The sequence below is a fragment of the Thamnophis sirtalis genome, unplaced genomic scaffold (assembly GCF_051295495.1).
Source record: "Thamnophis sirtalis isolate CommonGarterSnake01/CBP01778 unplaced genomic scaffold, rThaSir2_p1.2 scaffold_19, whole genome shotgun sequence".
In the NCBI taxonomy this organism is placed as follows: Eukaryota; Metazoa; Chordata; class Lepidosauria; order Squamata; family Natricidae; genus Thamnophis; species Thamnophis sirtalis.
This window is the reverse complement of record NW_028261399.1, coordinates 1,054,615-1,064,920: the sequence shown is the minus strand read 5'-3', so window position 1 is coordinate 1,064,920 and position 10,306 is coordinate 1,054,615. Positions and strand designations below refer to the sequence as shown.

General features: G+C 46.8%; 1 long non-coding RNA gene across 1 annotated transcript; it reads left to right on the top strand.

Annotated features, from left to right (window-relative positions):
- Window positions 1–2,103: 2,103 nt before the first annotated feature.
- Window positions 2,104–9,570, top strand: LOC148042279 (uncharacterized). Its single transcript, XR_015695224.1, has 4 exons — window positions 2,104–2,348; window positions 4,814–4,934; window positions 9,067–9,111; window positions 9,531–9,570. It is a non-coding gene; the product is annotated as an uncharacterized LOC148042279 (long non-coding RNA).
- The last annotated feature ends 736 nt before the right edge of the window (window positions 9,571–10,306 follow it).

Below are 10,306 nucleotides of genomic sequence, written 5' to 3'. Positions count from 1 at the left end.
CTCTTGCAGGAATTGTGGACTGAGGTGGACTGTGGCTGGCGGGGGCTGAGAACAGACTCAGGCTGCACGGACGGTTAGCGCTGCTCCCCGGCGCAAGGCAAGCGAGCTCCTGGCAGTGTGCGGTTTGAATGAGGTGGTTTACCTTGGCCACAGCAAGCTGAAAGTTGCTTTGCTCTTGACGTGGGCTCCCTAAAAGGACCAAAGTGAAAACTACAACCTGCCAAGCCATTCAGACACATCCCACCCGCCTGGAGCCTGTGAATGTGAAGATGGATGACGGTGGCAGAGCTGCTAGCGGAACCTCAGTTTCGCAGACCAGTGGGGTGGCAACTGCTTGTCCCCCTGCTGCCAAGCAAAAGGCCAGCAAGCCCCCCCAGCCACCAAACAGGGTTCCCAGCAAGAAGCAGCCAGCAGCCCCTGTAGCTGCTCTTCCTTCAGTTCCTAGTGGAGCTTCCAGAACACTTGGAAATGGACTTGCTCAGAAGGCCAACATGCAGCAGCCAAAGCAGCCGGCATCCAAGACTAGTAGTAACGTTGACAACGCACCAGGGCGCACCGCGAGCTGCGCTGGCTACCTGTCGATCTCCGGATGCGCTTCAAGGTGCTATTAGTCACCCATAAAGCCCTACATGGCAGTGGATCTGGATACTTGAGAGACCGCCTTCTGCCAATTACATCCCTGCGACCAATAAGATCCCATAGATTAGGCCTCCTCCGCATTCCATCAGCCAGCCAGTGTCGGCTGGCAACTACAAGGAGGAGGGCCTTCTCAGCAGTTGCCCCGACCCTTTGGAACGAGCTCCCCGTGGAGATTCGTACCCTCTCCACCGTCCAAGCCTTCCGCATAGCCTTGAAGAACTGGCTCGCCCGTCAGGCCTGGGGATAAGGATAGTTACCCCTCCCGAATGATGAATGTATGTTGCCTACTATTTTATTATATGTTGTATCTTAATGTCTGTATTCCCCCTTCCCGGTTTTGTGTGAGCCGCCCTGAGTCCCCTCAGGGAAAAGGGCGGCCTACAAATTCTAATAAAACCAAATTCTAATAAAACCAAAAACCAAACTTGTCTGCTAGAGCGACAATGAAAAAGACAAAAAGTTATTCCTGCAGGCACAGCGATACTAGCTAGAGAAAAGACATTTTGTGCGCTTGGAGAGACTGAGAATATCAGGTGTTTTTTATCTGAGCCCTTGATTGCAACAAGTGGGACAAACCGTAAGGTATTGTCAGTAAACTCTCCTTTATATATATATATGTATTTACTTTACTCAGGGTTTTATTAACTCCACAAGATCTCAGCTCTTTTTTGTTTTTAAAAATCGATGCCGCTAAGCAAAAGGAGGCAGAATTAGATGGGCAGAAGCAGCCTGAGAGAATAAAGTGTATAGGCCACCCGTAAAGTTCAAGGAAGCCGCACCTAAAATTCTCGTTCCAGTCCTCTACATTAACTTTCCACTCACAATAATCACACGGGCTGCTCTCATAGGCGTCTTTCCCTGCTTTTTTTCTGCCCCCCCCCCCTCAGCCTTCTTCACGGCTTTCCTTTCGCTTCTCCTCCGCAACGTCTGTCGGTGCCTCGAGTGCTCGAATGGAACACACGGTAAATACTAAGTCCCTGAAATGAGGCTAAGCGTTCAAGGCGCAGCTGTCGCCCGAACAACCTGCATTCATCTCTCCCCGCCCCCCCTCCCCAATTTCCTGGCCTCCTTCCCAAGAGACGCCATTACAAAAGCGGTTCTGCCCTTCAAATTACACGAGCGTTTTCCTCAGAGCTTAGTTTGACTTTCCTGCCCTTCTCGACGCTTTCCTTTTTTTTCAGAGAAGCCGCCGCGCCTGTTCCTATTCCCCCTTCGCGCCTGTTCCTATTCCCCCTTCCCGCCCGTCTTTCAGCCAAGACCGCCACGGGAGGCGCGCCCGGCGGGCCCTCCCGCCACCACCTTTAACGCCGCGCCACACCCGCCCCGCCCCATTTACATAACCGTAGGCTAGCGAAATCTCGCGAGAAAGAAGTCACTGCCAGCGTCGGGTGAGAGGGAGGAACCTTAGCTGGCCGGCTCTCGCGAGAATACCCATCCCACGTTCCCAAAGAGCCACAGGTGAAAGTAGTTGCAACGAACACTTCCGGCTTTCTCTCGGAACGGACCGCAGAGCGACGGCGAAGAAGGGGGGCGCGAGCCTTGGGCTGCGCGTGGAGCCAATTCCTCTTCTGTGCTTCATAGTCAACCTCCGTTCGTCCCTCACCGACAGACTCGGGAGGCCTGTTCGGCTGAGGAGGTGGAGGAATTCTTCCCCAATCCTGGAGTCCCCAGGGCGCCTGCCGGGCATCGGGGTCACCAGGGTCCTCACGGTAATTCCTGGCCGCGGAGCCTTTGCTGGAAGGGTGCGGGGTGACCGGCTCTTGCTGGGCTGAGCCACGATCATCCCGCGGGTGGAGCCGTTCCCTAGTTGGAGCCAGAGGAGAAGGAGCTCTGCGGTTTCTTGGGTGGGGAAACCAGCGCTTTGCAATGAAAAGCGTGGGTGGGGGGTTTGTTCTTTGACCCTGCCAGGCGGGGAGGGGGGGCGGGAGGTTGCAGCTGTCCAGAGGGGGGAGGGGCTTAAGGGGGGGGTTTGGGGGGGGGTCCAGAGAATCCCGAGTGGGGAGGATCGTCCGCTTTGCCAGCCAGTCAGGCTGAGCTCGCTGTCTCTCCCAACTGCCCGCTCCCCGTGTGGTTTCAGGAAGAAATCGGGGCGACCGATAAGCAACGGCAGGCAACGACGGTTGTAATCTGGCACCCAAGGACAGTTGTTATTGTATGGGCGTCTGCGGGGGTAAAAAGCACGACGGGGGGGGGTGATTATAGTAGTTTTTGCCATGCGATGAGCAGCTGGAGAGATTTGGGTAGCCAGGCAGGTACAGACAGTCCGCAATTTACAACCGTTTATTTAGTGACTGTTTGAAGTTTGCAAAGGCACCGAAAGTGATTTATAACCATTTTCCCCACATGGGACCATTGCATCACCTCCGTGGTCTAGTGCAGGTTTCTAGAGAGAGATGAGAGAGCAAAGGAGAAATGAGAAAACGATGGAGGGAGAGAATGAGAGAGAGGGAAAAGAGGGAAACAAATGAAAGAGAAATGAGAGAGGGAAACAAATGAGAGAGAGGAGGGGGAGAGGAAAAGAACAATAAGAGAACGAGGGAAAGAGAAATGAGAAAATGATGGAGGGAGAGAATGAGAGAGAGGAAAGGGAGAAACAAATGAAAGAGAAATTAGAGAGGGAAACAAATGAGAGAGAGAAGGGGGAGAGGAAAAGAACAATAAGAGAGAAAGGGGGAAAGAGAAATGAGAAAATGATGGAGGGAGAGAATGAGAGAGAGGAAAGGGAGAAACAAATGAAAGAGAAATGAGAGAGGGAAACAAATGAGAGAGAGGAGGGGGGAGAGGAAAAGAACAATAAGAGAGAAAGGGGGAAAGAGAAATGAGAAAATGATGGAGGGAGAGAATGAGAGAGAGGAAAGGGAGAAACAAATGAAAGAGAAATGAGAGAGGGAAACAAATGAGAGAGAGGAGGGGGAGAGGAAAAGAACAATAAGAGAGAAAGGGGGAAAGAGAAATGAGAAAACGATGGAGGGAGAGAATGAGAGAGAGAACGAGGGAAAGAGAAATGAGAAAACAATGGAGGGAGAGAATGAGAGAGAGAAAGGGGGAAGAGAAATGAGAAAATGATGGAGGGAGAGAATGAGAGAGAGGAGGGGGAGAGGAAAAGAACAATAAGAGAGAAAGGGGGAAAGAGAAATGAGAAAACGATGGAGGGAGAGAATGAGAGAGAGAAAGGGGGAAAGAGAAATGAGAAAACGATGGAGGGAGAGAATGAGAGAGAGGGAAAAGAGGGAAACAAATGAAAGAGAAATGAGAGAGGGAAACAAATGAGAGAGAGGAGGGGGAGAGGAAAAGAACAATAAGAGAACGAGGGAAAGAGAAATGAGAAAATGATGGAGGGAGAGAATGAGAGAGAGGAAAGGGAGAAACAAATGAAAGAGAAATTAGAGAGGGAAACAAATGAGAGAGAGGAGGGGGAGAGGAAAAGAACAATAAGAGAGAAAGGGGGAAAGAGAAATGAGAAAACGATGGAGGGAGAGAATGAGAGAGAAAGGGGGAAAGAGAAATGAGAAAATGATGGAGGGAGAGAATGAGAGAGAGGAGGGGGAAGGAAAAGAACAATAAGAGAGAAAGGGGGAAAGAGAAATGAGAAAACGATGAAGGGAGAGAATGAGAGAGAGAAAGGGGGAAAGAGAAATGAGAAAACGATGGAGGGAGAGAATGAGAGAGAGAAAGGGGGAAAGAGAAATGAGAAAATGATGGAGAGAATGAGAGAGAGAAGGGGGAGAGGAAAAAGAACAATAAGAGAGAACGAGGGAAAGAGAAATGAGAAAACGATGGAGGGAGAGAATGAGAGAGAGGGAAAAGAGGGAAACAAATGAAAGAGAAATGAGAGAGGGAAACAAATGAAGGAGAAGAGGAAAAAGAACAATACGAGAGAAAGGGGGAAAGAGAAATGAGAAAACGATGGAGGGAGAGAATGAGAGAGAGGAAAAAGAAACAATTGAGAGAGAGAAAGGGGGGGAGGCAACCCTTTCTTTGTTCCTTTGTTCCTGAACATTTGACTCTTGTTTGAGGGTGGGGGGATATAAGGCAGACCTAGGATTCTAATGGGCTGCAGGTTGCATTCATTCAGTATATTTGTAAACATAGATGTGGTTGGAAACTTTTGTCAGCGAATGGTTCTCATCTGCAATTATAATTCTGATAAATTTATCTTCGGTTTTTTTCATAGGACACGGATTGGTCTGAACCCTGGATTTTAACTCTAGTGTTTTTCCACATAGTCTGCTTATGTTTTACTTACCTTTCATTGCAGCACTATCATTTCCAAATAGGACTTTTTCTGTCTCTCAGTAAGTATTATGTGAAGAATTTCTATGGACATAGTTCTTCTCTGATTGACAATGAGACATATTTTAAGGGTCATGTATGAATGTTTTTCACTCATTAAGAATGCTTAGACTATAAAGTCACATTAAGCCATGGTTTATAGAATAAAACACAGTTGGCTAAATTCATGCAATATACTAACCAGGGTTTATAACCCCCGTATTTGGACTTATTGGATATACGAAACCACACCAAGCTCTATAGTATTATTCAAAGGGATACTGTAATTTCTTTACATTGAATGGCCACATTGGATATTTTATGGCATGAGAATAGCTGTGGGTTGACTAGGGCAGTACCACCAAATGGGCTCAATTGGGGTAAGAAATAGAAATGTTTAATGGATTAAATGGAAAAAAAATATGTTTTATGACTTAAAGTCTTTTAAATTCCTTCATAGTCTGTTTTTTTTCCCTAAGTGCAGAATTTTTTGCTCTGTCCATTCTGAAGAGTATATGGAGGTCACATATTATTCGGTCCTTTTGATTAGAGCAATGAGTTAGCCCAGGAGAGACTTTAATTTTAGTTAAGGTTCTGGCAGGAATATTTATATGATACTATTCCATTCATGAGGGGAAATCGGGAGTTAGGTTCACTAGTTCTTGCCCATAGGGCTCTCTGCTGTTGGCAGAGGGGTCCGCGTGTCACGGGGGCTGCCTGGCAACGATCAGCTGAAAGGCTGGCAAAGAAGCGGCTCTCGGAGGAAGAAGGCAGGGATGCTGACTGGCATTCGCTTCCCTTCCTGTTCGCCGCCGCCTGCAGCCCTGGCCCCGCCTACACTGTAGGCTCTCCGGCTTGGGGGGGGGAGGGGTTGGACTAGATGACCTCCAAGGTCTCTTCCAACTCTGATTCATTTAACAACCGTGTTACTAATTTAGAAACTGCCACGATTCACTTAACAACGACATTACTAATTTGAAAACTGCAGCAATTCACTTAACAACCGTTACTAATTTAAAAACTGCGGTGATTCACTTAACAACTGCATTACTAATTTAAAAACTGCAGTTATTCACTTAACAACTGTGTTACTAATTTAAAAGCTAGTGATTCACTTAACAACCCTGTTACTAATTTAAAAACTAGTGATTCACTTAACAACCGTGTTAATTTATAAATTAGTGATTCACTTAACAACTGCATTATTAATTTAAAAACTGCAGTGATTCATTTAACAACCCTGTTACTAATTTAAAAACGAGTGATTCACTTAACAACCGTGTTACTAATTTATAAATTAGTGATTCACTTAACAAGCGTGTTATTAATTTGAAAACTGCAATGATTCACTTAACAACCATGTTACTAATTTAAAAACTTCAATGGTTCACTTAACAACAGCATTGCTAATTTAAAAACTGCAGCAATTCAGTTAACAACCATGTTACTAATTTAAGAACTAGTGATTCACTTAACAACCGTGTTACTAATTTTAAAACTGCAGCCATTCATTTAACTACCGTGATCCTAATTTAAAAACTGCAGTAATTCACTTAACAACCGTGTTAATAATTTAAAAACTGCAGTGATTCACTTAACAACTGCATTACTAATTTAAAAACTACCGCAATTCACTTAACAACCACGTTGCTAATGGAAGCGGAAGCGCAACAGCCAATGTTGGGGAAGGGGGAAGGAGTGGCGCTCCCCTGTTCTCGCCAAGGACCTGGAGAAAGAGCTTGGATCAGGGCCAACACACACCCACGTTTAGTCTGGGAGGGGTTTCCTTTCTGGTTGATTCTGAAAGTGTAGGGTCATATACCTCTTTCCCTTATCTGTCAGGGGGAGGGTTTTGCTGACACTTGCATGCTGTCATTATGTATTTTCTTTTTAAATGCTTTGAATTAGTCTTCTGTTTTTTTACCAATGGCACAAGAGAAGAAAGGGATAATTTTCAGGAAATAGAAAACTAAGCTACGGTATTGGTTCGCATCTTTTATGCATCTTTGTATTTTTACATCTGAAAATTAGTACTTACAAATCATCACACATTCCATGCATTATTATACTATTTGCATATGAAAGGGCTGTATATTAAATGAGCCATTTAATATATTGAAAGCCAAGTTTATTTTCTATTGCTTCATCCTCTCAAAGGTGACTGATCAGATTTCTTTAGCAAGTTCAAATTGGCCTAACCTCCATGTGGATTGTTTTGACAGCAGTAAAGATTCTACTAGTTTTTGGGGGATCAGCCATGGTCAGCTAGGTGTTACCATCCATAGCATTGATACAGCAAATGGTTCCAGTTCTTGGATCATCATATAAAAACAAATGGTTAAATATAGTTTACAGCCATCCAATATATAAATGTTGTATACGTGCAACTCAATAAATAATAGGTTTATGTACCCCAATTGCTAATCTACATCAATGGGTAATTTATTCATAACTTGCTAATATCACTGCAGACTATTGGATAGTAAGTGGGGGAAGTATAAAGCATATAAAGTAATTCATAGTATGGAAAATGTGGATAGAGGGAAGTTTTGATCCTTTCCCCATAGAGAGTCATCCATTGAACTTGAATACAAGTAGTCCTCAATTTACTATATATATTATATAGTTATATATTATATAACACTTTAAATTAAGCTAATACCTTGAATAAACATAACTTTGAGTTTCAAATAACACTGATTTTGTTGTTGTCTTGGGTGAAATCTGTGAAAAAAATTCAGGTGCTCAGGAATGAAAATCCTCAAACACTATACTTTTCCGCACACACTGAAAAAAAATTAGAGGGAACATTGCCCCCCACCCCAGAGGATCCATGGATGGGATCCCTGCCCCCCGAGTCCTTTTGGATGGCTCTTCTGGGCCCTTCTCCCCCTTTGAGAATTTGCTGGGAAACGGTGGACCCTCCTATGGGGAAGGACTTCTCACCAAGGATGACGATTCCCCCGACTCTGCACGGCTTCCCAGGGAGGAGGAAGAGCTGCAGAGTTCCTCTAGAGGCACCCCTGGACTTCCTCTGCCCCCCTTCACGTACGTCCCATATGCCCGGAGGGAGCCAATCCTGAGCCTCACCCCCTAACCTATCCTGCCCAGTTGGCCCAGAGGAGATGGTTCTTTGCCTCTCTGCCAAGGTGGCGCAGTGGTTAAATGCAGCACTGCAGGCTACTGCTAGATCAGCAGGTCAGCGGTTCAAATCTCACTGGCTCAGGGTTGACTCAGCCTTCCATCCTTCCGAGGTGGGTAAAATGAGGATCCAGATTGTTGGGGGCAATATGCTGACTCTCTGTAAACCGCTTAGAGAGGCCTGAAAGGCCTATGAAGCGGTATATAAGTCTACTGCTATTGCTATTGCTTCCAGCTGGGATTGCAGTCGGAACCAGTTCTGGTCCCTCTGACTTCTGCATCCCTCGGGGGTCCCCCCCAGCCCCCCTTTTCTCCTGCCCTTGATCTCGTTTGCACTTGGAGAGAGGCGCCTTTTGAAAGCTCTTTCCTCAGGAACCCTGGCAGGAGGGAGACCCCCGGCTGCTGAGGGGCGCCCTGCCTCCTTCGTGGGGAGAGCAAGCCTGCCTTTAAACTGGGGGTGGGTGGGAAAGGAGGAGGGGGCACCAACTAAACCAGCCCACTGCTTGCTCCTGCCTGGTGCAGATGCTTACTGATTGAGGAGGGGTCTTTGCTCCAGCCGGACGCTCTTTCTCCATCCTTCTCGGAAAGCTCTCCCCTCCCCCCGGAAGCCCCTCCCTTTTTCCTTGTGCTGTTAACTTGGGGTGCTGTCGGGGGAGGGGTCTGCCAAGGGGTGCTTTGTGCTCTGATGGCAACTGGGCAGTATTTGTATTTTTTAAAACCAATATAGTTATCCAAAACTACGGCTGTTGTGTTTCTCCCTGGCCCCTTTTCTTCATTCTCTGTCCAGCTGGCATCGCTTAATAAACGATTTCGCCAAAACAATCAGCAAAGGATTGATAAAACGTGGCTTGGGGCTAGATGTGGGGCCGGAGGACAGTGGGAAGAGATTCCCCCTTGAACCTGGGAAAAAAATATGGGCAAAACTCAGAAACCAGGTTAGCGCAAAGTATTTCAATTTCTATGTTTTCTGCTCCCCGTAACTTCTTCTTACGCTTTTGTGTTTTTCTCATGCAGGCAGGAGCCCCCGTTGGCGAGAGTGGCCATTCGGCATCCCTTAAGGTGAAGACTTAAGGGCTTCATCGTGAAAGTTTTTGAAATTTAAAAGTTTGTTGTCCTTTTTCTGCAAAGAAAAGACATATATATTGGAGGCTTTCAAGAAGAGACTGCACTGCCATCTGCCAGAAATGGTGTAGGGTCTCCGCTTGGGCGGGGGGGGGGATGGGGTTGGACTAGATGACCTACCAGGTCCCTTCCAAGTCTATTAATCTGTAAAGAACAGAAGTTGCCTTCGGAGGTGGTGGGAGCTTCATCCCTGGAGGCTTTCAAGAAGAGACTGGACTGCCCTCTGTCAGAAAGAGTGTAGGGTCTCCGCTTGGGCTGGGGGTTGGGCTAGATGACCTCCAAGGTCCCTTCCAACTCTGCTAATCTGTTAACCTGAAAGCATCCTGCAAACTTTCTCCCTGTTGTTTTTTTCCTAGCCCAAAACGCACAGCTTCAAAACCCACAGCTTCTCGGCCCACACCAAGTGCATGCGTTGTACATCGCTGATGCTCGGCCTGGTCCGCCAAGGCCTGGCGTGTGAGGGTGAGTGGCATCTTATGGGACACCGTACATGGGGAGGAGGGGGACAAGGGAAGGGGGGGCAGGTTGGGAATGACTCCCGAGGCCCCCCAAAACACAGACCCTTATCACGGCAATCTCTCTACATTCCTGTTTGGCACGTTTTCATTGTGGTGCATGAGGACTAGAAACTTAACTTGATTGCAGGAGAACAGACCATAGCTTAATTAAAAGCCAGGGAAATGATTGCTCCAGCTGGTTCTTCGCCTACAGCTTAGCTATGATGTACATCAAAAGGCTTTGGGCAATCTCAACTAAAATGATAGGGAATTCTGGGAGTTGAAGTCCACACCTCTTAAAGGGCCATTTCAACCAACACAGTGACTGACTAGGGAATTCTGGGAGTTGAAGTCCACACCTCTTAAAGGGCCATTTCAAGCAACACAGTGGCTGGCTGGGGAATTCTGGGAGTTGAAGTCCACACCTCTAAAAGTTGGTGAGGTTGAGAAAGAGAGGTTGGAAAAGTGGTTACAAGCCTCCCCCTGATTTTTGGCCACTCTAGGACAACACAGCTCTCTTCCTGCAAGGGCTAAGTAATTTAAACAGACCAAGAAAATGTTTTTTCTCGCTTTTCCCCCTTCTTCTTCAGCCTGCAACTTTGTCTGCCACGTGTCCTGGGCGGCCGGAACCTCCA